Source organism: Apteryx mantelli, chromosome 1, assembly GCF_036417845.1.
Source record: "Apteryx mantelli isolate bAptMan1 chromosome 1, bAptMan1.hap1, whole genome shotgun sequence".
Classification (NCBI taxonomy): Eukaryota; Metazoa; Chordata; class Aves; order Apterygiformes; family Apterygidae; genus Apteryx; species Apteryx mantelli.
This window is the reverse complement of record NC_089978.1, coordinates 25,799,015-25,825,490: the sequence shown is the minus strand read 5'-3', so window position 1 is coordinate 25,825,490 and position 26,476 is coordinate 25,799,015. Positions and strand designations below refer to the sequence as shown.

At 36.3% G+C, this 26,476-nt stretch overlaps 1 long non-coding RNA gene across 2 annotated transcripts in view; it reads left to right on the top strand.

Moving 5' to 3' along the window:
• The window catches only part of LOC106500381 (uncharacterized), a 46,266-nt gene that overhangs the window by 7,670 nt on the left and 12,120 nt on the right, over positions 1–26,476 (top strand). The window contains exons 2-5 of one of the 2 annotated variants that reach the window (XR_010883372.1): positions 4,170–4,341; positions 6,239–6,334; positions 6,656–6,725; positions 13,221–13,340. This is a non-coding gene — a long non-coding RNA (uncharacterized lncRNA). The remainder of the gene's footprint in view (positions 1–4,169; positions 4,342–6,238; positions 6,335–6,655; positions 6,726–13,220; positions 13,341–26,476) is intronic. The other variant, XR_010883371.1, reaches the window with a different exon arrangement.

The window sequence follows — 26,476 nt, the reverse complement described above, 5'->3', positions numbered from 1 at the left end:
GGTAATAAATTTTTAAATCATTGTTTACAAGATGAGTTTTTGTTTCTATTTAATTAGTGTGGTAGAGTTAATGTATCACCATACAGCATAGATAAATTGTTATTGTATTTCATGCTTCAGAACAGAGGGATGTTACTGAATTAATATAAGGTAGGTTTCCTTTGTAATTCAGCTTGTGTTGTTGGGTAATCATGTTTTTTTTAATACTTCAACTTTTTTCTTTTTACATCTAGATTATTATTTTTTTTTTTTTAATGAGTTATGCTGTACCATGTTAAATTATTTCTTTGTGCAGGAAAGAAAATGTATAAAATTTGAATACAAATCCAGAATGGAAATCCTTATCAGAGCAAAATTAGAGGAACAAAATAAAACCACAGTACAAAACTAGAGGTTCCCATACTTATTTTGTTGAAGTTCATTCACTGGCATGGATGATTAATGCCATTGGCACCAACAGTCCCTAATTTCTCCGGTTGTATAAGCACCTCTCAAATCAGGACTTCTGTCTTATGTCCATCAACCTATGAAACACAGCTGAAACCAGGACCCAGCTCTGTGCTCCCTGCCTCACTTAATGATCTACCATCCTCTACTCTGCTCCATCCTATTCTCATGTACCGAAATCTACTCATGTACAGCAGGCCCACTTCCAAAATTGCTCTCAAACAGTACCTGCTTGAAAGATGTTTAACATGATGGAAGTGTAATAGTTGGGAGCATAAAGTACCATGCTTACGAATATGTTTGTCAAATAACTGGTCCCACAAACCTTTCTGCAGATAAGTAATCCCATCAGTCAGTTGAGTGGCTCTGATTAAGGATTACATGTGATTAGTGGTCTGCAAGGTTAGGAGTATGACCTGTATCATTAATGAGTATTCAGATATTGATCCTACTTTGAGCAGCAGTTTGAACTAGATGACCTTCAAGATCCCTTCCGTGCAGAATGATTCTGTGATTAACCTCCTTCTATTGTGCAAACAGATACTCCATTTATTTATTTATTTATATAAATGAAATAAGCTAAGCCCTAGCAAATTGTTGCACATATTTTTCCTATTGCATCATGTTGTACAGTGTGGAGATGCAAATTTGATCTAAGTTTAGGATTTAAAATAGTGAGAGAAATACACTATTACTTTTTTTATATTAAATTCAGTTCCTTCACATCTGATGGTATATAGTTTACTCAGTTTCAGTGCTGGAACTTGTGCAGAGCAGAGTGCCTGAAAATTTGATACTTTATGTGCAGTTAAGTGAGATGTATGAGCTGTCTCTAAGTGTACTCAGACAGTTTCAGGTACTGCTAGCGCTGAGGTTATAGTAGCAAAAATGACAGTGCACATTAGCAGTCTGAGTAAGAAAGGCTTGTAGAGACCACACTGAATCATTTCTTTCTTGATGAACATTGTAAGTGAAATGATGCATCCTAGAAGATGTCATTGATAAACTAATAACAATAATGGCCTGGGTTTAAAAGAAAACCAAACATAAATTCTTGAATGGTTTGCAAGGCACTATACTTCTTTGTAAGGCCCTAAAAGCTTTCCTAAACAAGGACTTGGAATGTGAGACGGAATTCTTATATTTAAAAAAGAAAAAACTGTAAGAACTTACTATGTAGATTCTGAATATATGTAGATGTTGCCGCAACTGCCTGAGTTTAATAAATAATGTTAAGTGTATTTTAGGATGAACAGTCCTTGCCATTATTTTAGAAATAGCATTTGACTGAACAGTAGTATGGTCCTTCTCATCCAAATGTATGTAGATTGTCTTCCTGTGTTAGGCTAAAACTTTTACCTACTGATGCCTGCTTAACTGCTCTCATTTAGTACTTTTAATTATTTACTGTTTGGTAAGTTGGTGTTGTGGGAGGAAACCTCACAATTATTGATTGTAAAAGGCCAATTGCTTTTACGCTCATGTGACCAAAAAATGTTTTTATTTAACATTTTAACCCTTCCAAATATGTGGATTAGCTGAAGTAACATAAGGTGACTGTTGTCATGTCTTAAATTTAGCAGTGTATTTTGGAGAAATTGTTGGCTGCTTGTATGCTTTTATTAAAAAAGAAAAGGGAGGGTTATCAGAGTAGAAGAAATAAACAATGTGTTAAGGATTTGTTAAGCCTCCTGGACTGTTAGGGAGTATGGAAAGGAATTAAAAGTAGTAAAAGGCTCTAGGAAGGAGCTGAACGATTTCTTTGTGTTACTCTTCACCACAAAAGATGTTGTGGACGTTTCTATTCTTGTCAGATAATGTTGATGGGGCATTATCTGGTTATCTGATGAGAGAATGAAGTATCAAAAGATCAAGTGCTAGAATAAAGTGATAAAGACCCCTAAGCCTAAATCATGAGGGCTAGATGAGATTCATTCTTTCAGTGGTTCTAAAGAATGAAGTGGCTGATCTGCTAACAAGAATGGGCCTCATAAGATGAGATGCTATGTCAGAAGACTGGAAGCTAGCAAGTGTTGTGTATACCATACTTTTAAACTGAGCACAAGGAGCAGCCCTGGAATTTGCAGACGCACAATCCATATGTTAATGCCAAGTATGTATATTGGAGTACTAAATGAATAGTCATGTAGTTCTGTGAGCATAAGGACTATCAGACCCTAGTTTCTTATGTAATTGCATCTTACAGGTAATTACAAGCATCAAATGCAGCTGGGATATTTATAAGATACACACTTGTGCATGTTTCTCTAATAACATGTGGGCTTATGCTGCAGCCTTTACTTCGGTTGGGGGCAGTTCATGGATCTTTCTTGTCTATTCATCCACCCAGCACTTGAAATTTTGAAATGTTTGAATCCTTATTCAAACTGTGAATGACTTTTGAATCTTCCGCTTTGACAAATTTGGTTGAAATCAGTTAGTGGATTCAAGTTTTAAAGGGTCAGACAAAATCTAGCTAGACATATAAAACAATGTTAATCTCTACTGTCTTTAACTGTCTAAACAGTGATTGTCATGTCTAAATTGCTTCTGTTGTTAATGGAAAAGAATGACACACCCACACCCACATATGTATTCATATGTCCACTGTGCAGGCCATTCCAGCTTATTAAATTTACAATGTATGAGCTTTTTTAAAACTGTGTGAACCAAGTCATTTTGGTGTGGTCCTACAAGCACTGATTTTGGTGCAATTGAGAGGACGGTGAATTGTGATGTAGGGATGGAAATGAAGGGAAAAACAGTGCAGGAACACCTTATTTGGCTTTCAGAAGCAAAGCTGATCTACCTTGTGACTTAGCCTTAGGTGACAAATAGTAGTTTCAGAAGTGCTGGCATTAGTAGCAGTTAGCTACATGCTCTTGTTCTCCCTGTTTCCCTTCTGTTGTATTAATACAGCCATTTGTGTTGTGATGCAGTGACTTGGATCAGGGAATTAATCCTGACTTAAAAACTGAGTCTGTAAAAAGCAGCAATTTTTACTGCAAATTAGTTCCTCAAATTGGTTTACTGAGCAGCTCCATAAGTAGATATATCTACACAAAGAAGGATGCGGCACAAGGACAAGAAGCAGGAGAAGGATCGTATCTGTTTGAATCGGATCTGTTACCAAAATAGACATTCATCAAATTATGGTTCTAGACATCTATCTTAGAAGTGATTAGTCTTGTCCTAAAATAAGCATCCAAGGTAAAATATACAATATGCATTCCATAACATTAGAGAAAGTTGTGAGGAACTAAGGGTAATCATCTAAAGCTGGAGATATTGGCATAATGATGATACCTGTCATTCAGTATTTGCAGTTACAAAATAACTCACAGTGGAAGGTGTAACTTGAAATACTTGAAGATGTTCCTAAATTACGTGTTGTGTGAAAACACGTGTCATTATAGGTGCCTTAGTGAAAACCTCAGAGGGCACACTATAAAAGAAACAACTCTAAGATTTATCCTAATGGTGCTCCAAAGTAACATAAATGAATGTTCTGTAGCTGGGGATTTCTGCTCAAATGATATTAACTGTCCATCTAGTTGAATTACAGCAGTAATTTATACATACTTTATCAATCAGTGCTTACACATTTACTCTGTGTGTTCTGAAATGTTATTTATAAATAATAGAACTTTTAGAAAACTAAGTAAAGTTTTTGCAGTAAGTTTGCATAACTAAAATAAAGCTGCTGCATCTCTTTCTTTCAGTTCATTTTCTTTGGATTATCTGTACTTTTTCAGTAATGGCAATACATTCATTCTGCCATTTGGAGGAGCCTGTGCCACAGAATAATGATCTGAAGAAGGCTAACTTGCTTGCAAAGAGCCTTCATTTGGGAAACAGTAGTGATGCAGCAAAGAGGTGCTTTGTCAAGTTCAGGTAAGTGCTTTGTCTCTATTATTTTTTAATTATACTTATTTGTTGTTTGGTACGTGGGTGTTTTGTTTAAATTAGCATACATGCAGTGTCATGTCAGAGCCTGTCAGCCTTTGTGTTGGTCACTTGACACGTGAAGTATCCTGAAACGAAAGGGCACATGTAGTAGCATGCATACACGAGATGCGTGGAAGGAAACTGTTGTCTAGAAAGTGATTTTGGCATAACTTCTAATATCTGGACTAGCTGGTGAGGGTGGAGGTTATTATCTCTTCATAATGACACAATTCTACTATTGCTAAGAATTCTTTTTTGGAGTTTTCTTATCTGTTTCTTTATTTTCTATGTTCAATATTTTGCTATGCCAGAATAGTTATTATGGATGTTAGAGTTAATTATTAGGTCTCAAATCATTGAGAGAAAATAAAAAGGAAGTAGCAGTCATGTTTTCACAACTTGGAACATCTTCACATTTTCTATTTTAAAAAATAAGCTTTTGAATTTTCTGTCAGTCAGATAGAAAATTTTTTTGCTAAAATGTATCCTTAAATTTTGGCATGCTAACATTGGATCTGGATTTTTTTTTCTGGATGAATTGTCACTATACATGATGTATTTATTTTACTAGACATCCAATTAAAACATATTTTTACAACATAATATTGACTTTTTCACAGCAGAAGTTGGTTTATAGTACAGATAGTAGTAGTATTCTGTATGACCACTGTATGTAATGTACATACAATAAGTGTTAGCAGCAGAATAGTAAAATACTTATGAAGATTTAAAAAGGTACTTGAATTTCTTTTTCTGTGCTTTCATTGCACACTGTGGGAGTTTTCTAACTCGCTATGGCTTTGGTGTTCCAACCAGCAGCCAAAAAGGGGATAATCTGCAAAGAAAAGCAAGTTGCTTCTTATCAGAATGGCACAGTATAGTTTGTTAGTGTTGCACCTAAATCTAAAACCTTTTTATGACACGAGTCTGCTTTGTTGCTAAATTACTGTATCACTTGCATACATTAAAATGTATCTTTATGGATACGTATATTACCTGAAAAGCCTTGACAATAGCATTTGTCTTGCTAACAAGCCCACAGAATGTTAAGTACCAGATTTTTAAAATTGGATACTATCGTATCTTTTGGCTCCAGTAATAGAGGTTCCTCTACTGCATGTTTTTGTGCACATGCTTAGCTTTCTATCAGTGTCATCCTGGTGTAACAGTGATGCCTGAGAGGCTCAGTGACAGAGAAAGAACAGTACTTTTTTGGTGCAAACACTTACTTTAGTCTTTTTATACTTAGAGAAAATGTGAAGATGTCTTAAATGCTTTGTAAATGTAATGGATGACTAAAAATTAGAAACTAGTCAAGAAAAGCTTGTGGACTGTTAATAAGTTGCTCCAAATACCATCAAGACTCAGTGAAAATGAGACTTGCTTCAGCGAAATTGTAAAAATTGAAATCATCACAAAAGAGAATTCATTCTGGAGATGTGTCTTAAAATTTCTGTTTGTGTTTTGCACTAGGCATGTAATGAATAAGGTCCACCAGAGATCATTATGAAAATGCTATTTATAAATGCAACAAAACTATAAAATCTGAGCAAATAATGCATCTGACCTTATTTTTAAAAAGTATTTAAAGAACAGTATTTTTAAGTTTATTAGATTTTCCTTTTGGTGAGAATGGATTCTTGGTATACATGAAGGCAAGTTGTTACTGAATACAATAGAAGCCAAAGCAAGACAAGAATAAAACATTAACCAAGTTCATTATGGTTCAGCAATATTGCTTATGATGTCAAAAATATAAGTATTAAGAAAAGTGTGTGTGTGTGTGTGTGTGTGTATACATATATATATATATATATATATTTTTTTTTTCTGAATCATTCAGCAGAACTATTATTGCACCTAGCACAAACTCCAGTACATGGACAAAGCTGGTTTTCCTCAAAGAATAAACAAAATTGCATATCCGAAGAATAAGAAGGTAAGATCTTTGACATTATGTTATTTCAGGGAGCAGTTAAAAGTAATTTCAATGGTCTGTAAAGCACAAGCATGTACAAAAATACTTGACTGTTATCATGCATTAAGAAGTCTCAAATGGCTTCTGTCAGTTCCTGTTCGATTATTTTTCTCTTTATCTCATGAGCGAATTTTGAAAGTGTTCAGCTCTGCTTTCTAAATGTGTTTTTCCTGAGATCAATGAGTTGACCTGAGTGGGAATAAAGGCTGGTTTATCTTTAGTGAGATAAAGTTAAGTCATCGCTAAGTGATTTTTTTTGAAATCCCATCCGTGAAATACTAGGTCTTTGACATTCAGTGGGATGAGAATCTCAGAACAGACTGATACTGGGGACTCCCAAGCTACAGTTCAGGTAAATAACTTCTTTGGAGGAGGAACTTAAAGGTTTCTTCTTTTTTTAATTATGATAATTAAGTAGCAAAGAGTGCAACTTAAACTATAAATATTTTCCTCTTAACGTTTACATTTAAAATAGATATTCCTACGTTTGTGAGAGGATTTGCTGGTTACGGTTTGAGCATTACATAGTTACCTAACACTTCAGCAATACTGTTTCTAAAGAGGATGACTTTACCAGCACAGAAGAGGACTGTCTAGTTCTATTCCCAGCAACTTTTTATCTTGTTTTCCAATGTGTAGCTATGAGTGAGATTCTAGTTCAGCTACTGTAATCTACATTTCTCAAAGACAGAGATGTATTTTGGCAATGCTTGCATAATTCAGAAGTAACAGCTTCTGTATTGGAATATGCGTTAGGGGCTCTGTTCACATTCCATGATTAATTTAGTTGGTTTCTTGCTCCAGCTAGTCCCCCCTTTCTCCAGGGAAAGGGCAGCTCCATTCTTTGTACAACACCCCATTGTAGCTTGTAACCTAGAGCCTTAAAGTCACCTTGAATTGATGCTGCTTTACTTTTATTTGTGTTCTTGTAAAGTACAGTGGTGCAGCAGGTACTGCAACCTCAGTAGCAGAGGCAGAAAACTCAGAGAAGGACAAGGACAGGGTGGGCAATGAGGATGTGAACTGTTATGGCCATCACCAGTCATATGCATCTGCCCTAGCTTATCACCCAAGGTCCTCTCCCACTCTCTGTTTTGGTGAAAAAAAGTGGAAAATGGTCTGAAATTGGTAGAAAAAGAGGAAGAAATATTCTTTTTTTTTTTTAAATCAGTTTATTTTTTTCTGCATCAAAGTGTTTCTAAGAGAAAATGTTAAAGCTTTGGGGATTTTTTTTTTTTTCTTAAAGACTTGCCCAATTTCAATTACAGGCTTACTTCCTTGCTGCCTTCAAAAAGGCAAGGAAGATGCTGTAAAAGATCAATAATTTGAAATGAAGATCAAGAATAAAAAAAGGATACTTTAAGAAAAGAGAGGTTACAACACAACATGAAATACTTGTGATGCCTTTTAAAAATGTTTAAGTTCTACCATCAATGAGAAGTTTAGGATTTTCTATAGGGATATAGACTGTGAGAGACACTGATGTATCGAATAGTAGATCATCTGGTTTAAGAAGGCAAACAACTTTTCCAGCCAAGCAATGGTGTAAACAAAGCTTATTAAAGAACTACCATGAACATGCTCATATTTTAATTTAGTTAATTAAACTGAAGAAATATCACCCACTTGTTGTAAGTTAAAAGATATTACATGTCTTCAGTGATGATGTAAAATATAGATTTTTTTTTTTTTTCTCTACAGACAATTTGTTAATTCCCGTAATTCTTGTCACAGGTATATTAAACAGTTAAGGCCAAATTTGTGTACTTCTTGAAATAGTAAAATTATATAAAATCTGAGTAACAATTACTAAGAATTATTGATAATTAATAAAATATCACTTAGTGGACAGCATATTCAATCTTAGAGAGAAGTGACATCTTTTAAGAGACAATCCATATCATCGTAGATAGGTATGTGCCATTAGTACTCTGAATCAGAGGCGTGATATCTGAGCAATATGTAAGTTGTGCACATAGCTCTTTTTATGCTTAACACATTAATATATTAGAGAGAATTATTATGGAACATCTTTGTTCCCTTCCTCTTTGGACGACATTTAGCTTCCTCTCCCCTGTCTCGGAGACATATCTTACCTTCTTGGGGCTTATGCTCTGAGAAAGTCTGAGCAGAGGGCTCATTGCCTGTGAGATCCAATGTTAGGCCCTAAAGTAAGTAACACAATATGCAGATTTTTGTTCCCACTATCATGACACTCTTCTGAGAACAAGCCAAAAAATGTATTGTCCTAATGATCAAAATCCAGCTTAAATATACTGCTCTTGGATCCCACTCTTAGTGCTGTCATATTGGGCTAATTGGTTAATTTTTTGAAGAATGAGATTGTTCTGCCTTATCTACAGTCTAGCTATGGCAGTTTCAGGGTCTTCCAAGAGAGGATATCTCATTCCTGACATGCTCCTCAAGAAGAGGTGATGAAACCTACCTAGTGCCTTGAAGATGAACTTCATTATTCTACCTTAATTATCTATGTTAGGCAGTATTGGTCCCTGGTTGCTTGGTTTAACAACACCCAATGATCAGAATAGTTAATTTGAAGTACCACATCTATTCCAAAGACAGAGCAAGTTTATCTTTATCCATCCAACTCTCTTTCATAGTAGAGGTTATAGCACAGCAGAAGGAAAGAACTACAGAGTAGTATTCTCTGGATCAGGAAGAGGATACATTTTCTTAGGTTACAGTCCAAGTTATGGAATACCATCTTATGAGACAGAAATTCTGTACTTGCTATCAAATAAGGACTCCAGTGAGCACATCAGAGAGGGAGAGTCAGTGGCTTGAACTCCCTTTGATGCAGCACTAAATACAGCAGTTATTCAGAAATTTGGTTCGGGACTCTAGCTGCCTCAAAAGGGACAACTGGTTCAGTTGAAGACCCTCTTATCTTAAGGAGCAAAATATTTCAGCTTGTAGGTGGACAAACTCCTCTGTGCTTTGGTTTAGGTAAAGATCATGGTTTAGAGACCTATCTTTTCACCAAGTTCTACCAGTTGTTTTCACTACTGCTCCCAGAACTGAGTTACTGCCTAGCTTGTCAGTGAAGATGCTCACGATTCTTTAAGCCATACTTGCCTTGGCACAGCCTTCTGATTTTAAACTCCAGGTGTGAGTGCTTATTTTAGAGCCTGACCTGCTTCTGCTACTGCTTTCTTTCTCCTCCTCCATTTTTAGAGAGTCTCTTTAATTTCAACTCATTGTGGGTTAACTTACTACTGGATCATTTCATAGTGAGGACATTGGTCATAAGCATTCCCACCTTTCAACCTTTTCTCTCTGATTATCCTTCACACAACGAAGAGTAATGAGTAATATCTTAGTGCCACAGGGATACAAGATGGGCCCCAGAGATAGGCGCTATGTAGAGTGAATTTCCCATCCTTATTTTATTTAGCAGAATAGATATAACCAAAATTCCAGCTGTAGATTCCAGCTTTGGAATCTATAGGAAAGAGAGTGAGTTCCAATACACGTCTGGGAAAAAAAATTGAGGAACATTTTGCACATAGCTTAAAAAACCCTGCACATCTCAAAATAAATAGTGAAAGTAATTTAAAATTAATACTTTATGACATTCCTGCTACATGTGTGTCCTGCTACATGTGCGTCCTTCACAATGCTTTCTATAAGTAACAAATATTTCAGATGAAGTTACTTTTGATACAGAATTCTATAGCATTAAGAAATTACAATTCCTATGTACTGTAGACTGCATTTACTGTTTGGTCCTTAAAGTGCTCTGTTAACTATATTATAATGAGATAATCCTCTATATAGAGATGTCATGTTTGTTTAACAAGATTTCCTATAGAAATATGCATTTCCTTGTATTTATGATAGGATGTTACTATTATAAGGGTTGTATTGTTGATTTTTATGTTCAATTTTTTTGTTCCTACTTAGATTGGCCAAGTGGCAACCCCCTCGTACATATTTTAAATACCTTAGTTTGCATCACAGATCCATCTCTAAGATTATTGTTATTATTAAAACAAATTGTAAAATATATATTTTATAACTAATACATCTATCACTGCTTTCAATGTTCGAACTAGGTTATGCTTGATACAGTTCTCATTCTTAAAGAAACACATACAGTTCAGTTTTGATAAACAAGTTACTACTATAGATATTTCACTTTGTCCAAAGATTTCTAGGAGATTGGGGGTGTGTTTGGGGGTAGGGGAAAGGGAAAAGGAGATTAGGAGACAAAGATGCCTTCCATGCTTGATATGGTTTTCCTGGTTTAAGGAAATGTAACAGGTAAATTTTCTAGGCTTCAACATTATAACTTATATGCACAGATCAAAATTCAGTAACTGCATTTATGTGTTTATGTTGAGTCCATTTTGGATACTATTGTGGTGCAAGCAATAAATAAGGAGGAAAAATGCATCTTTGTTTTATCAGATAACTCTAGGGTCTTAACTCAGTAGTCTGTGAGCAACCATTCACACTGTCCTAAGGAGAATGTACTAGTTCAACATTCTTTAGCTATTTTCTCCTTTAAAGAATACCTGTGGCGGTAACTAGAGGTAGTTCTTGTAGAAGCAGAAAGGGTTATTTTAACAGCACAGTCAGAATTTGCTGGTGGTGTTTAAAACAACCAAATAAAGTAGATAGTGGTGGAAATACTATTGTGCAACTGAACTAAAGGAATTTTTTTAAGACAACTACTTTCTTATTTTCATTAACAAGACAGAGATAAAGCAGTGGTCATTTCCCAAGCTCTGTCCTGGCTGATGCTTTTATGTGTGTGTTTCAAGCCAAAACACACACTTTGTCAGGATCGAGTGTTTTCACCAAGATTCTAAATTATCACAGCATTGTTGCTGAAACAAGTCATTTTTGAAAGAAAGGGTATTTTGAAAAGAGTAGTGACACCTTAGTGGCATGCAGAAAACTCTCATCAGCTGAACTCCTGGCAGAATCTGGCAGAAATTCAAAGTATGGTTTGTCTCTAGTAATTCCATTAACATTTCAAAGGTGGATCATGTTCTGGGAATTACACAGGAGGTATTATTTTTTTAAGTTAAGAATTAGTTATTCTAAAGCCTTGGCTGCACTAGGAGCATTGCGGCTATCTTGCAACAGCTAATGTACTATATACGAGACTTCTTAAGGCTTTGTCTAAACACAGCAGTACTTTCTCCATTCATACATTTTGCCACTTTGTCTGTACCAGCATAATTAAAGTAGCAGCCCTCTTTCCCCCTGGTTTGAATACAGCCTTCTCAATATTAAACAATGTATATTGATAGCTTATTTCCACGTAGGAGGAAACAACCTAGGAGGGCTGGCCCAATTCCAGAAATTGTTTTTAATTATATTGCTATTGCTATGCCTGTATAAACTGTTTGTGTGGAGACATTATACCAGAAAAAAGTGATTTCATTCTAGTTTATTTGCCCTTTTCCACAGAGTCCACATAAAAAGTGATGCCACTTTAATTTTGTTGGTTCAATTTGCCTTTGTGGTCAAATCTGCCCCTTAATGATATATGTGCATCTATGTTACAGGATATAAATGATGAATGTTTTGGTAATAAAAGTAATAAAAATGCATCTTTCTCTCTGATATAAGCCTATCTTACTTGGTTTATACTAGAACAAGTAGAGTTTACTGTGAATGGTTAGAATATTTCCATCGGGCTATATATTACCAGAACATAGAGCACAGCTGCCCCTCTGAATCTTAACTTAACTCTGCATTGTTCAGCATGAAACATAATGTTTTATATACTCTGACCAAACTTTCACTGCCGCTTTATAAATCAGTTTCTTGTCCAATATGTGTTACCCAAGTAAGAATTTAGGAAGTGGAAGTCTGAATATCAGAATTTGGACTCCTTGCAAACAAGGATGATCTGCATGTATGCATTCTATAAAATAGAGTTGAACAGGTCCTGATAATTCTGTTTTTAAAGCCATAAATGAGAGAGAGAGATCTTGATTTTTCCCTGCCCTCCCCCCACCCCTTCCTTTTTATATGAGATCATGATGGGGAAAAGACTGAGAATCAGAATAACCCTCCTGCTTTAAGCCTGGAAGCAGTGAAGAAAGGACCCAGACAGAGACTAGCTAACAGGAACAGAAAGAGCCAAAAGTCCAGGGACCTTTGGCCATCCAGAGAACACTGACTAGCTTTGATTAGCTGTTCTCTGTCCTATGCTCAGCGACTGTTTGCTCCACTCTCTTTCCTTCCATTCTGCCTCTTCACTTCTGCTTTGGTATTTGCTTACTTCTTATGCTTTTTCCCCCCCCTGTTCCAGTCTCCTTATTCTGGATCTCCTTCCATTTTGTTTGCAAGCAAAAGCCACCCCCAAAATGGAATTACTGTTGCATTTACCACAGTCATGCTGTTTGTGCTGTGTGTGAACTTTCCCCCCATGCTGTCTGTCTTATCTGTTTAGACTAAGTTTTTTAATCCGGGACCTTTTAATGTTCTGTGTTTATGTGCTGTCCAACATAATGGAACTTCAATTTTCATTAGTCCTTAGAAGCAACTGTAATAAATATGATTAAGAATAACATTCCTTTATCCTGCCTTTTTATAAGAAATCACTTCTAGGCAAATGACTACCTTTATAATGAGATGAGATGTACAAGATTAACTGTGTAAGAGGAACTTTGCTCTTGCAGTTTTTCTGCAAGTGATCTCATGATTTAAAAGTACAGATATTATAACAGTAGTTCTATTACAGTCCAGAATAATAAGATGAACATTTCGGAATGAATTTCCTGTTGACTGTGTTTGCATTGCACTTGCAGTAGTTTGCAAGTTGTTAGTTTGTCCATGTTTCACAGCTTTTGCATTTGCTTTCTAGAAACCATTTTGATAGGTGGGGGTTGTTTGTCTGAAAAGTGTTCTGAGGACTGAGTATGAAACAAGAAGAGTATTAATGAGAGAGAATGGATATGGCATCTTCACAAAGAGAGACATTCTGGTAAGAATCTGAATGTAACTTATTAAACGAAAGGTAATGTTTCTAAATCAAATGTGTTTGTACATCTCCCTGAAGACTGTCTGATCACTTAATGAAGGTATTTCATATAAAATATGAAAAGTAAGAGGATTTCACTATTCTAAACTCTGAACCAGTGTTTAAAATTTTTACTGTTTTTACGTGTAAGAAGTCACTGCTAAGTAAATTAGAAGTACCTTTTTAGAAAAATAAGCTATTTCAGAAAAGTAGTTAGTGGCCATTTATGGCTCACTGTTTGTGAGCCTCCTTCTCTGAATATTTAGAAGCTGTTTTGTTTTTTTGTTTTTTTTTAACTGTCAAAAAAAGGAATTTTAGCACTCAGACTACTTACGGGCCTATAGCAAACTTTTTTGACTTTTAGTGGCATATTTCACCAGTATGCATATAACTATTCTAACAAACATTGTAAGCAACAATCCAACTTTGCAGAAGATAGGAAACATTTATGTATTTATTGACAAATTAATCATATCTGGAAACCTTTTGTCTTCCTATAGATTTTAAAAAAAGCATAACTGTAACATGCTGCACTATTATACTGGTACTACTTTGTTGGAAGCTTCACACTATTTATATAATGTACGCAGTGGAAGGTGCAAGTAGAAACATCAGTGGAAGTTTCATTGTAACTAAAATCCACTACAGTAGAAGTGATTCCTTTTAATTTAGTCTTTGAAAAGCTTAGGACCACAAATCTTTATGCAAAATTCTTGTTTTCACCAAAATCAATTATCTTATTTGTATCTACTGAGATCTTGAAATTCACAAAGAACTTGTGCTTTTGTTTTTCTTCCCACTCTTTGAATTCCCCTGGTGGTTGTTATTGCAATGGAACTGTTCTGATAACAGCTGGCAGTTCTTTACAATTATTCTTAAAGGTATTTTTGGATCCTGGGTGTGTATACACTATGCAGTGAAGAGCAATGCACGTTCTGACTGAGCTTCCTTCTGATGAGCTGGTTGCAGAACTGAGGTGGCCATCCAGCAGCATGCTACTTTCAGTTAAATTAGGATTCTGACAGTCCTCAAGAACTCTTTATTTCAACATGCCAGGCTGAAAACTGTAGTGGTTCAGGAGCTGATTCACAAGCAGTGGCAAGGCATCAATAGGGTGGACAATGCCCATTAGAGGGGTGGGGGGTTATGTCTGAGAGGGGTAAAAGTGTTACCCTTTTTTTGTTTTTCTTTTTTCCCCTCAAATGCGGCTGCACGTCTGTCAGAGCCCTTAGCCCTGTTAGGGGCAAGGATAATGAGCTCAGGTGCATTGTTGTGCTAACGCAGATATCCTGTATGGCACCTGGTGCAATGATAACAGCACTGTACTGTATCCTAACAGGGGAGGAGTACCAGCCTGGTTTACAGAACTTCAAATGTGGTTGCACTGTCCCCAGTTGCACAGTATAGACATGCAGGTACCTACGGCAGCATTAGTTTAAACAGAGGATTCTCACTAAGAGCCTGGGAAAGGAAGCATGAAGAACATCTGGTAGATGAATTTCTGAGATCTGTGGCCAGACAGATGATACTCCAAAGGTCTGGAGTGCACAACTTAGACCTGCTTTAAGACAGTTTCTGAACAAATTAATGTGAGCAGTCTCATTTGAAATTAGATCAGTTTGAAAGTGACTAATAGTGACTTTTATTTAACATCCCTTTCTGCAACACTCAGCTTTTTTTTTTTCTCTTTCTAGGTGGGTAAAAGAGACAATCTGGCCTTCAAAGTGTTATGCACTCACTCCGATGCCAAAATATAAAACATGCATTGGCAACTCTAGTGTAAGGGTATTACTAGCTTCTTCAAGCTGCACTGGACAAGTGCATGTGCTAGATACATTTTATTATAGTTTTTCAAATTGCTGTGATTCTGTAGGCTATCATAGTAACTTGAAAGGAAGAAGTTAGGCTGCTCACAACTTTTTTTTGCAGTCCTAATCTTTCTCTCTGGTTCATTGCTTGACAAGTGTTCAGTTATTTATTTGATCTGTTTATAATTTAAAGTTGTCTTTGGGGGGGGAAAGGAGAAGGTGAGTCCTTTTCAGTTTAAAAAACCCATCAAATTCTGAAAGACAATATCAATCAAGAAAAACCTAGTTTGCAATTTCCATGTCATAGAGGTATCTTATCTGTAGTTGCAGTAATCATAAAAATCAAAGCTGAAGTGTTACCTACTTTTTTTCTTTTGATCTTTTCTAAAGTGTCTGTACTGAATGACATTGTTTCAAATAAAAATGGTCAAAGCAAGTGATTGACTTGTAAAAGACAGACTTGACTGTCGCTTAGTGTTTAAGTCCTCTCTTACTAAATCATTTTTGTGATATTAACTTTATTTGTGACACTCTAGTAGGTGCAAGCCTGAAGGGGAAAATGTTATAATTCTTCCGCAATTCATTAGTTTGTGGATGTTTCTGTTATGTTGTTTCCACGCTGAGTGACTCATATGCTAAATGAACATGCCAGCCTAAAGGCATGCCCTCAATATTGCAGCCCACAGTGAAACTTGATGCCATTATATATAAAAATATAATAGTAATAGATGCTCATACTCATTTCATTCCTTGAGAAATTATGTGCACATTAGACGTGTGCTATCAATTACTTCACTCAATGTACTTATTTTTTTTAAAAATTCCATTTTATTGTATCTGATTGCTCTTTTTCTCACTCTTAATTTGCTGAGCTTATAGGCAACATCTCTCTTGTGAGTGTAAGTTGGAACTGAGAAACAGTGATTTTCTTATTTTTATTTTTTCCCCAAAGTGGCAGTTTCTGTATATTCATTTCCAGACTATTTGATGAGAGACAAAAGGTATTTGTGTTACAACCTCTATATTTTTGTAATAACTTGGACAAATTCAGAAATATTTTTATTTGGCAAGTTAATAGCACAGATCCGATGCTCTCCATATTGTGAAAACACCTAATAGAGTGAACCAGTTGGCCTCTGGTTATTTTAACTATCCTTGAATTTTGGCTTTCTTACCAATTTAATTTTTTGTAGTTTATTAAAAATGTCAAAAGTAAAACAGGTTTATCTGTTGACAGCAGGTTGCATAATTTATCATTTATAATACAGAAGCTTCATACAGAAGTGGAGCAGTGCAAGAAGCAGGCCTAAAACTGGTCCAGGGTTCCAGTTCTACATTTCTTAAGTATCTGTTATCCTGCACTCTTATCTCTATTGTAATATGAATACAGACATGTATTCACAGTGTCAAGCTGAGTGGAAGAGTATTGAAAAGAAAGTAAAATAAGACTCTTCAGATATTGTTTTGAATCATTAGGGGGGGGGATTGCCTTTTTTTTTTTTTTTTTTTATGTGCTATACAGTAGGATTAATTATAAGCTTCTGTCATCTCCAGAATTTTTGCTCTCTGGATGATGGACTATGGTTTTGATAATAATAAGACAGATTGCTGCTGTGGAGTTATTAGGACATCATGAATCAGGTATTTTGGCTTTGAAATAGTCCTATTCTGTCATGCATAATATGTAGTGAAGGAGTTTATACCAAAGTGAACAGATGCATTTATATTAAATAGTAGTATTTCCATAAATTTTTCACTTTACACTTTTCGGGGCAGTATATTGTGTGTGAGTTTTCTGCCTATGTCCCTGTTCATTTTCAGGAGCAGGTTGTCTGTGCTTATCTAACAGAGCTGGTCCATCCATCCCTTGTCTGGTTTGAGCTGCAAGACTTGACACATTAATGAAAACTAAGCATAATTATTAATAAAATTAATCACAATTCCCATAGGATATCCTGGAGGGCAATAAAAGTATCAATTTCAATCCTGTTTCAAATTTCAGCACCCATTCTGAAGTCATTTCAGGATGTCTCACTAAAAGAGTTGATATAAAAATATAACTGAGGACCACTGTCTCATGTTCAAGTGGTGTTGAACTATAGGTGAGGGAAGGAAGGAAACAGCAAAATGGAAATAGATCAGGAGTTGCCACTGAAGCTGGGTTGCTGTATTTGAGAGAATGGGGTAGACGTAGAGGGCGGCATCTCTGTCTTCATGCTTCACTTTTCCACCTTCACTTTTCAGAGCGCTTATCTTTTTTCTTTTTGATACTGTATGATGAAGATGCAAAGCTCTAAGGCTAAGTTTAGTGGCTGTTTTGAGGACTTAATCTGGGTTCTTGTAAACATAGGTTTTATGTTAGGTGCTGAATGTACTGACCTTTTCCTCTTTGTTTTGAATCTTTTAGCCCTCTTATCTTGGGGCAGTGGTTTCACCCCTGGCTATACACAGTTCTGCCAGTCACCCAATACTCTAGGGTATTGCACATGACTAAGTTCAAGTGGCCTTAGATTTTTCTCTGTTAGATCAATACAAGAGTCAAATGTTGCCTTGGGCCAGCTAGCAGCATAATCATAAAATTGTCCCCATTAAGATGATAAAAACATCACTTCTGTGACTCCAGCCAGTGGAGGTAGCTGCAGAAGCACTAATGCAGGGACTGCAGCACCAAGGGGTAGGAAATAAAATGGGCTTAGCACAAGGCAACCTGCTCCTCACCAGTCTCAGCTGCCTCTGGACACCAGGGTGTTAGGACCTGGCCCATTCCTCACCTTCCTGCCTCGTGTGGCCTTGGGGGAAACCCACATGAGGAGCCAGCTGGAGCTGCAGTCTGGGAGCCGCAGCGGCCAGTGGGGACCTTTGCCCGCCCAGCCAGCTGCTGCCTGCCTGCCCTCCTGCCTGCTGCTGAGCAGGCCTCCTCAGCCTGCTGCTCATTGGCTCTTCTGCCTCCACCTTATCCTCCCTTACTATCTTGTGTTTCAAAGTACTCTTTTTTTAGCTCCTTCCTTGTTGTGGCCTGTTCCATTCAAGTTGCACTTTATGCGAGCCCTTTTTTTGCCAATCTTCTCCATTCCCCACCAGAAGAACCCCGCACCAGTTCCACATCTAGGAGGCCCTTTGTTGCCGTGATAATTCACTCTGCTTCTGTATTTACTCTCTTTTCCTCTCCTGTGTCCCTCCTGTCCATTAGACTGTAAGCTCTGTGGTACTAGGATAGTTAGCGGCTGTGGTCTTGTATCTAGCACATTGAAGGCTCATATTAGGTTAGCCATTCTTGATTGTGAAATCTATTTTAGCTGTAAGCTTTTTAGACCAAGATCTGTCTTTTTACAGTGAATTTGAACTGTTCTTTGCACAAACAGACTTGTGGTTGGGATCCCCTTGTACTACTGTAATATTTCTAGTAACACCATAGTTAAATACTGCGTTGTTCTAAAGCAAGTGAGACAGTGCACTGTGAGCTGTTTGGTCTTCGCGTGTTGCTCTGTACCATGTAGAGTGGAGACACAGTCCTGCCTAGAGCTTTTGTGTACCTCTGAAATATATGCCTAGATAATAATAGATGAAAACATTTAAAATGGCAAGAAATATTTCATTTGTTTCAGGAAAATAACTTGTACAACATGGGGACCAAATGGTAAGTATAGTCTAAAAGTTTACTATGTAAGTTGTAATAATTTTGCTGCTTTGTTAATGACATTTTTCTGTTGTGTATATACAACGTAAACTTAGATGTTCTGTTGATGTATACAGTGCATTGTACCAAATCTTCATGTTCAAAAATATGTAGTGGTTAATATTTTAATATTTTCTGCTTAGTGCTTACATGACATTCACACTTCAAAATAGGTGCTCTACTCTTGTGGCAACATATCTGATGAACTCTTTGCAGTTTAATATTTACAGCAAGATATTAAGAATAAAAGAGTTCTTACTGTTAAACTAGAATGAAAGTAGAGTACAAGATGATTTGTAATCTGATGCTTGGCTTCTTAGTGCTCATCAAAAAGTAATGGCTCTCTTAAGCTGTACATTAATCATCAACAAGAAGTTCAGAAATGTCTGTTTCAAGCTCAAAGTTTTTATTACCAAATAAATAACTTTCATAATATTGGGATGAGCAAATAAACATCTTTAACAAGAAATCCCTTCACATTCAAACAGTCAAAGTTAGTTTATACCTCTTCCACAATGAGTTTATTTTATTGGAATTGTCTCCCTTCTCCTTAAAAAGAAAAAAGGAGGTATATGGCAACTTTATGGCAAAACGTATGGTGATGTATATTATGAGTTATGTATATTTATTACATATTTTCAAGAATATAATAAAATAGCTTTACATAGAAAAGCAAATACCCTTTTTATTTTAGAAACTGATCAGTATTTGTAGGTGGGGGATACTATTAAAATGATAACAGGCAAAAGCTATAACACTAAAAGATAAATCTGGCAAGTGGCCATTCTTTTACTCACAAATTCATAATTTGTATGATCTGCAGAACAGAATAAGTTAAAGAGAATAAATTTTATGTTCATATTTCCTGGTGTTGATTGGTTTGCTACTTTTGGAACATAGATGCAAGGTATGTTGCCTTTTGGATTCAGAAATGGTGTATTGGCTTTCTGCAAACTGTTGGCTTGCTTTTATGCCAGACAAGTTTTCTCTATCACTGTGGCCAGTATGGTCTTCTCAGACCCACAGCTACACATCATCTTAAACTTCTTTCTCTAACAGAACCAGTACCCTGGCCTACATTCAAGTGCCACTGCTCAAAGTTTATCTAGCTCTTTAAATTTCTCAGTTTCTCTGGTCTTGATACCACCTGCATTCTCTCTCCCCAAGAAAGAGTTACCAGGCTATCTTTCTGGTTCTTTGTGCTGTCTATTTTATTGAGCATTTGAGTCTTCATTTGTTCCCTCTGTTCTACTATACGATGCTTCTGCCATTTATTCCTGTCATGTTTAACCTGATCCATTCACTTATCAAACCATGGAGTCCCATCCTTGCTTTGGCATTGCTGGCAGCCTCTCCTTGTTTTTATACCCCTGGACACAGTTACATTCTCTTGCTCTTTACCTGCCCAGACACTGGGAGGAAAAAAACCTCACAAATATATGAAGCCCCTTCCTTATGTTCTCTCTTTTGTTTCTTTTTCTATTTGTGTCTTACCTTTTTTCATTAAGACTCTTGTTGCTCTTTGAGAAAGAATTATCATTTTCTATATGTCTGTGTAATGATTAATACAGTCAGGTAATGGTTTTCTGTATGTGCTACCACAATATACATTTCAAACTAAAACAGAATGATCTAATTAGGATAAACAAGGAAAATAGTGAAGGCATACACATTGTTTAAGAAACTAGCTATTCCTAGCTCCCGTGTTTATAAGTGACTGGTAAGCAGTCACTCTTTGGGTGCTTTTTGACATTGCCTGTGATGGGAATTCTTTTAAAACAACCCTTTAAAAAAAAATTAAGCTATGTTGAGTTATCAAACTGAAAGTCGTTTGGAAAGTTAAACAGATAAGAAAGTAGGTGTCCAGAGAGGAGTTTGGTAAGGGGAAAAATGTTCAATTTCAGGCCTTTGAAAAGTAGTCAGACAAACTTCTAAGAAATGGGCTGTGACTGGAAATCAAGAAAAAAACCATTAAATAGAACTTGCAGTGCTGAAGAAAATGGGTTTATAATCATTTACATGTTGATTTTCATTTTTTTGTGTGTTTTTATTGCATACAGAAGAGCTTAATGTGTCCAAACTTTAGAAGCAGCTATTTCAAAAATTCTAACTATGACTATACTACTGTTAATGTGCTTTTAACAGCATTTAGTACAAACTGAAGGAAAAGTTAGCATGATATTGTGAATAAAGATTTAATAATGAAATCAAGTTGCTGTTCCTTCTTTTGATTGATATTTTTACATAAGAATTGCCATACTGGCTTAAACCATAATACAGTTTCCTGTTTCACTAGTAACTACATCCTGGTGCTTAAGTTGGTGTTAACTCCAAATAAATTTTTTCCTGTTTTCTTTATGCAGTAAATAGTTTAGCCTGTAGTCTGTAATAATACTTTGTTGATAGGGGTATTATATTTATATTAGTAACTCTGAATTTTCTTGATAGTCTGCTCTGTTACTGGACACTGTCACCTCTCATGGCAGTGAATTTCCTGGATAAATTACTTGTCATGTGAAAAACATTTCTTCTAATCAGTTTTGAATTTTGCACACATCAAATTTTTCTCATTGTTTTTGCTTGTGATATAAGACAGCAAGCACAGAAACTTCTGATCAGACCTCACTAAAGCATTTATTATTTTATATGAAGTCCACTCACAACTCTTTTGATTTAAAACTTGCCAGTTTCTTTTCATATGATATTTTCATTGCTTATTGTTGTTCACCTTTGAACACTTTCCAGTTCTTTAGCACCCTTTTGGAGAAGGGGTGACCTGTACCACCTGTGGTTTTCCTTGCAAGGTCACAGTGTTGATTTCTTTTTTCTTTTTCTTTTTTTTTAAATAATCCTATTATGGCATTTTCAATTAATTCTCTTTTCCGTTCTTTAAACATCCTGGTTTGTTGTTTTTATTTTGATTGAAGCAGCATATTGAGCAGAATTTTTGACTAAACTACTGAAGTGGTGCCCTAGTTCCTTCCTGGGGCCAAGGTATTTGGTGTGCTTTTACATTACAACTTAACTGATCTGATGAACAACTGCCATTGAAAAGGGGCAGTCATGCCACCTTCCCTTGAACCTGACACTAACATTCATTTCTCCCAGTGATCCAGTTTGTGAAGCTACACCAGTAAAAACAGAATCCTGAACTTACCAATAAAAAGGGAGAAAGTTGTGGGTTTTTTTGTTTTTTTTTGTTTTTTTTTTCCTCTCCACCTTAATGGTTTTGCTCCCTGAACAGGCTTACCAGCGATGGCTGCTGCTGTTGCAAGGAAGATGTAGGAGCACGTGGCAAAGGAAGGAGGCAACAGAACAGCAGAACCTGTCCTTTCTGCATTGACTAGTCATCAGATCAGTTCAACTAGCATAAAACTGCTAAGATTTGTGACAAATATTTAGACTGGTATGAAGGCAGTATGAATGGAAATGTGTGTGTAAACATCAGGAGAAACAGCAGAAGAAAGGGTTAAAGGAATGGTGGGTACTGTTAATGAAGGACACTGTCCCCAGAACACCATTCCCAGCAGTATCTGTGTTCCATAGCACAGATGGTGTGCCAGCAGAAGGCCTTGCATCCCAAAGCTAGGAGGATGGCAACAAGTTTTAGTATATCACAGATGCTATTCTTTCTCCTGTTAGCTGAACAAGAAAAGAGAGTGCAGACAGACATTTCAGACCAATACAGCAAACAAGGGAAAACAGACAAGAGACAGCAACCTGGCCTAAGTTATGGAAGCTGAGGTAAGCAAGATTCTGAGGCAAAGGACTGCCTGTAACAGTTGATGATTCCTAAAGGACATGAAAGATCTGCTCAAAAAACTAGTTATTGCTAATTGTGAATAACCCCAAAGATGTGATGAGGACTTGACAGCTGATGACCCTTGTCTTCTGTGTTACGTGGAAGTATCCTGGACTGACCATTTGGACATGCATGTCTTGGTGCTTGTGAATATGTGAGCATGACAGGGTAAGTGAACGAAATCTGTGAGAGAATGAATGTGAGGGGGCAGAATCAACTTATTCAGAAATTTTGTAAATAACTATCACCTTCTGCTTCCATAATATTTCACATTTAATTTTATTACACTAAATCTTCTACAACTGTGCCTTTAATTTGAAACCCCATAAAATGGAGAGTGTTTCCTTTTATTTTTATTCTAGTATGTGCTTGCTATCTATCAACATCTAAATTTCGCTTTTGTTCATTTTGATTAGATTTACACAGTTTTCTATGATTATGAGTAATCTTAACTGCAGATTAAATATCATGATACTTAACCACCCAGTTTCTAGATAGTTGATAAATATATTTATAACATAGGACCAAATCCATTAATTTGTGACACTTGGCTGTTAACCCTTTGCCATGAATGAAACTGATCATAATTATATTGATTATTTACTCAAATATTTTACCTTGTTTCTTCTTGTCCAATTTTGATCCAGGATGAAGTGGTGTCTCACCTAAGGTGCCCATCCTTTTATAATTGAAGCTCTGCTAGTTGACATTATGGTCCTTAGCTGTTTGTTACTGTCTTTCCTGATAGAAAAAACACCGCTTGTTCCAGTTTGCTGTGTGAATTGCATGTGTTATTGCACTATAACTTATTTCAGTCCACCTGAGCTGGGCTAGCAAGTAACTAATATTTAAGTGCTCACGTGAGCAAATCAACCAGCATATTGGAGAGGAGTGGTAGATTAGGGAAGGGGTCAGGGATGAAGAGCTAGGAGTGAATGGGACAGTCACCTCTTCATCTGGCATAGCTGCATCTGGAGGAGGGCATGCGTCTAACCCTTGCCTAGCATCTTGTGCATGACCTTCATAAAAACGGAAGGATTTTCCTGAGTCCACTTTGATTAGACTCTGTCCAGTGATAATCTTCCAATTGTTTTGTGGTTGTTTGTTTGTTTGTTTTTTAGCTTTGGTCAATCAGGTGAAAGGCTTTTAAAAAATCCTTGGTTTTCTCCAGTGCGTTTTTGAACCTGAGTATATAATTTGTGACTTTTCTAGTACTCTGGAATACTGTGCATCTTTTTTGTAATGAGAAATTACACATAGTTGACATCTTCTAGAACTTCTGTTTGCTTTCTGTCTGTGGGTTTTTGGGTTTTTTTTGTTTTGTTTTTTTTAAGTTAGCAGTTTGCTTCAGCAGCAATTTTTCTTTCACTTTGGGCTTTGAAAGAACTTCTTTTCTGTTACCTGGACAGAACAGATCCAGAACAAGAATATCTTCAGTAGTCTTAGCTGTTCTATTCTGTTTCTTTTGTACATGAAGCTTGCTATGACTTTTGCTCTTGCTTATTGTTTGCACTAGGATTAGATTTCCAAATTTGTGTAAAGGACTTCTGTTTGAGTCAAATAACCTCTTGAAGCTCATTGTTTCCTCATTATCTTTTAGTCTCTTTTTCCCAGCAATAAACATGTTTTTGGAGACTCACAGATTTTTCTTAGCATCATCCAAAATATATCTAGGGATTTTGCTTCCTTATTTTGGACTTTAAGAACCTTCCTGTTATTGAAATCCCCCTTTTAAAAGGGTATATTTAAAGTACGATAAATTTAGGAGAGAGAAGCAAGCTTTGTGGGGTCTGAACTCTTTGTGTATACCAAGGGACTCCTTATATTCTTTAATTTTACTTTACAAGTCTTACATTTTATCATTTTCTCATCAAGTGTTTCAGAAAACTCTCAGTGGCTTATTACAACATCTGTCTCTCACATGACAAGAGTTTTCATGGTCTGTTCTCCCTCTTCCCCTCCCCCCCACCCTCTCCTCCTTTGCCAAAACCTGCATGTGCCTCCTGGGCCCACATGTACCTTCCCATCATTCTTACTCTCCTTTCTCTTTCACTGTTTTGAATTTTATTAGGGGTCTGCCTGGCATTCAGACTGGGTTGGCACCAGCTGCTTTTCTGTCATGAACATATTTCCAGCTCTTTGTTGCAGCATTAAGGAAGTTAGAAAATCACAAGCTTAAGGTTGATGCATGGCTGTACACCTTCTACGTGGCATGTGTGTATAATTATACTATAATTACATAATCAGAGACTATTTAATAAAATACCATATAGCCTTATAAGATTATATTTGTATTACTTTAAAATAAAGGAGTGTTACTTGGGCATCCAAGTTCCTGTGATGCTAGGCTACACAAGCATAGACAAAAAATTATCTGCAACCCTAAAAACTTGCAATTTAAATATAATACAGTTGAAAACAGAAAATATACACAGATGAGAAGGGAAATAATAGGAGTTGAGGGGTAATGTTCATACCCCATAACTTTAGGTACCTAAATCAGCAGACTGATTTGATTATGCCATCTCCATAGTTAATAGAAAGAACGGTCTTCCTTCAGAGGACAGTTTGGAATATTTAAGGATTTTCTTCTACAAATTACTTGAGCGCCTCTTCATTTATGATATAAGAAGATCCATCTCCTACGTCAAACGCTTGCCTACTTCAGATACTTTAAAATTAGGTGGTGGATATGTAACTTATCACAACCTTTGATAGGCAATTGTCTGATTACCTTGATAGTTTAGTTGTTAATTTTGTTTTTTATGGGTATCTTAGTAAGGTGAATTTCAGCCAAAGCTTTGAAGAAAAGCAGTGAAGTGTGTTTTCAAATACTTAAGGCCATTTCCTTCAAGTGCAAAGAGTAAAATAGGAGAAGACAGAAGAGGCTTGTTTAAAAATGTAATGTGGGTGACAAAAGCCAGAAGCTGGACTCTTGATACTGAATGACATATGGGAGATACAAAGCCAAGAAATATAAGAAGCATCTCTGAAAGATTTGAAGTAAAAACTTGGGGGTTTTGAGAAGTATTTTAGCCAAACACCAAACAATAAATGACAGTTCAGACTGGATGATCTAATGATCTTCTCAGCCTTATTTTTTATGAAAATTGACCTAGCTTCAAATATGAACAAACCACAGCTGACTTCCTGATGAAGATTAAGGAACAATAGATGCAGTAGTGATAAACCAAGAAGGGCCTTGAAAGTGAAGACAAGTAACATACTGAATATTAAAGGAGAATTCAGGGAAAGCTGTGAAGACAGTGACATGCTCTCAAAGTGGAAAAGGGTCTTTGCAGCAGCATTCTGAATGAGTATGAAGGAGAACAGTTTCTTAAGAACAGCTGCTGAATCAAAATGTGGTGATGATGAGAACCTGACTGAATGTTTTAATTGATTGGAACAATTAAGAAAACTACTGTCTTGGAAATGTCTCACTGAAAGTATCTGCAAGGTATGAACATTGTGTGAATCTTAGGATTTGGAGTAAATGCTGGGTCTAAGGTGATGCTAGAGTTGCTGGTCTGAGCAACAGGCAGGAGGATGATGTAGCTGTGCAGCTGTGTATATGCCACTAGTAACTGTCATTCATATGAAAACCTTAAAATAACTATTCTCAAATGTAGTTGTATTACTTATTATTGGGAGTTCTTCTCTCTGCTTGTATGATTACTTCCCAAATTAGACTATTTTCCAACTTGCCGCCAAGGACTGCACTGCGTTCAATTGTTTAGTTTGATTTGTAATGTCACAGCAGGATGGCTACCACAAAAAAGTATCTTTCGCGTTTGCTGCAAAGGCACTAATGTTT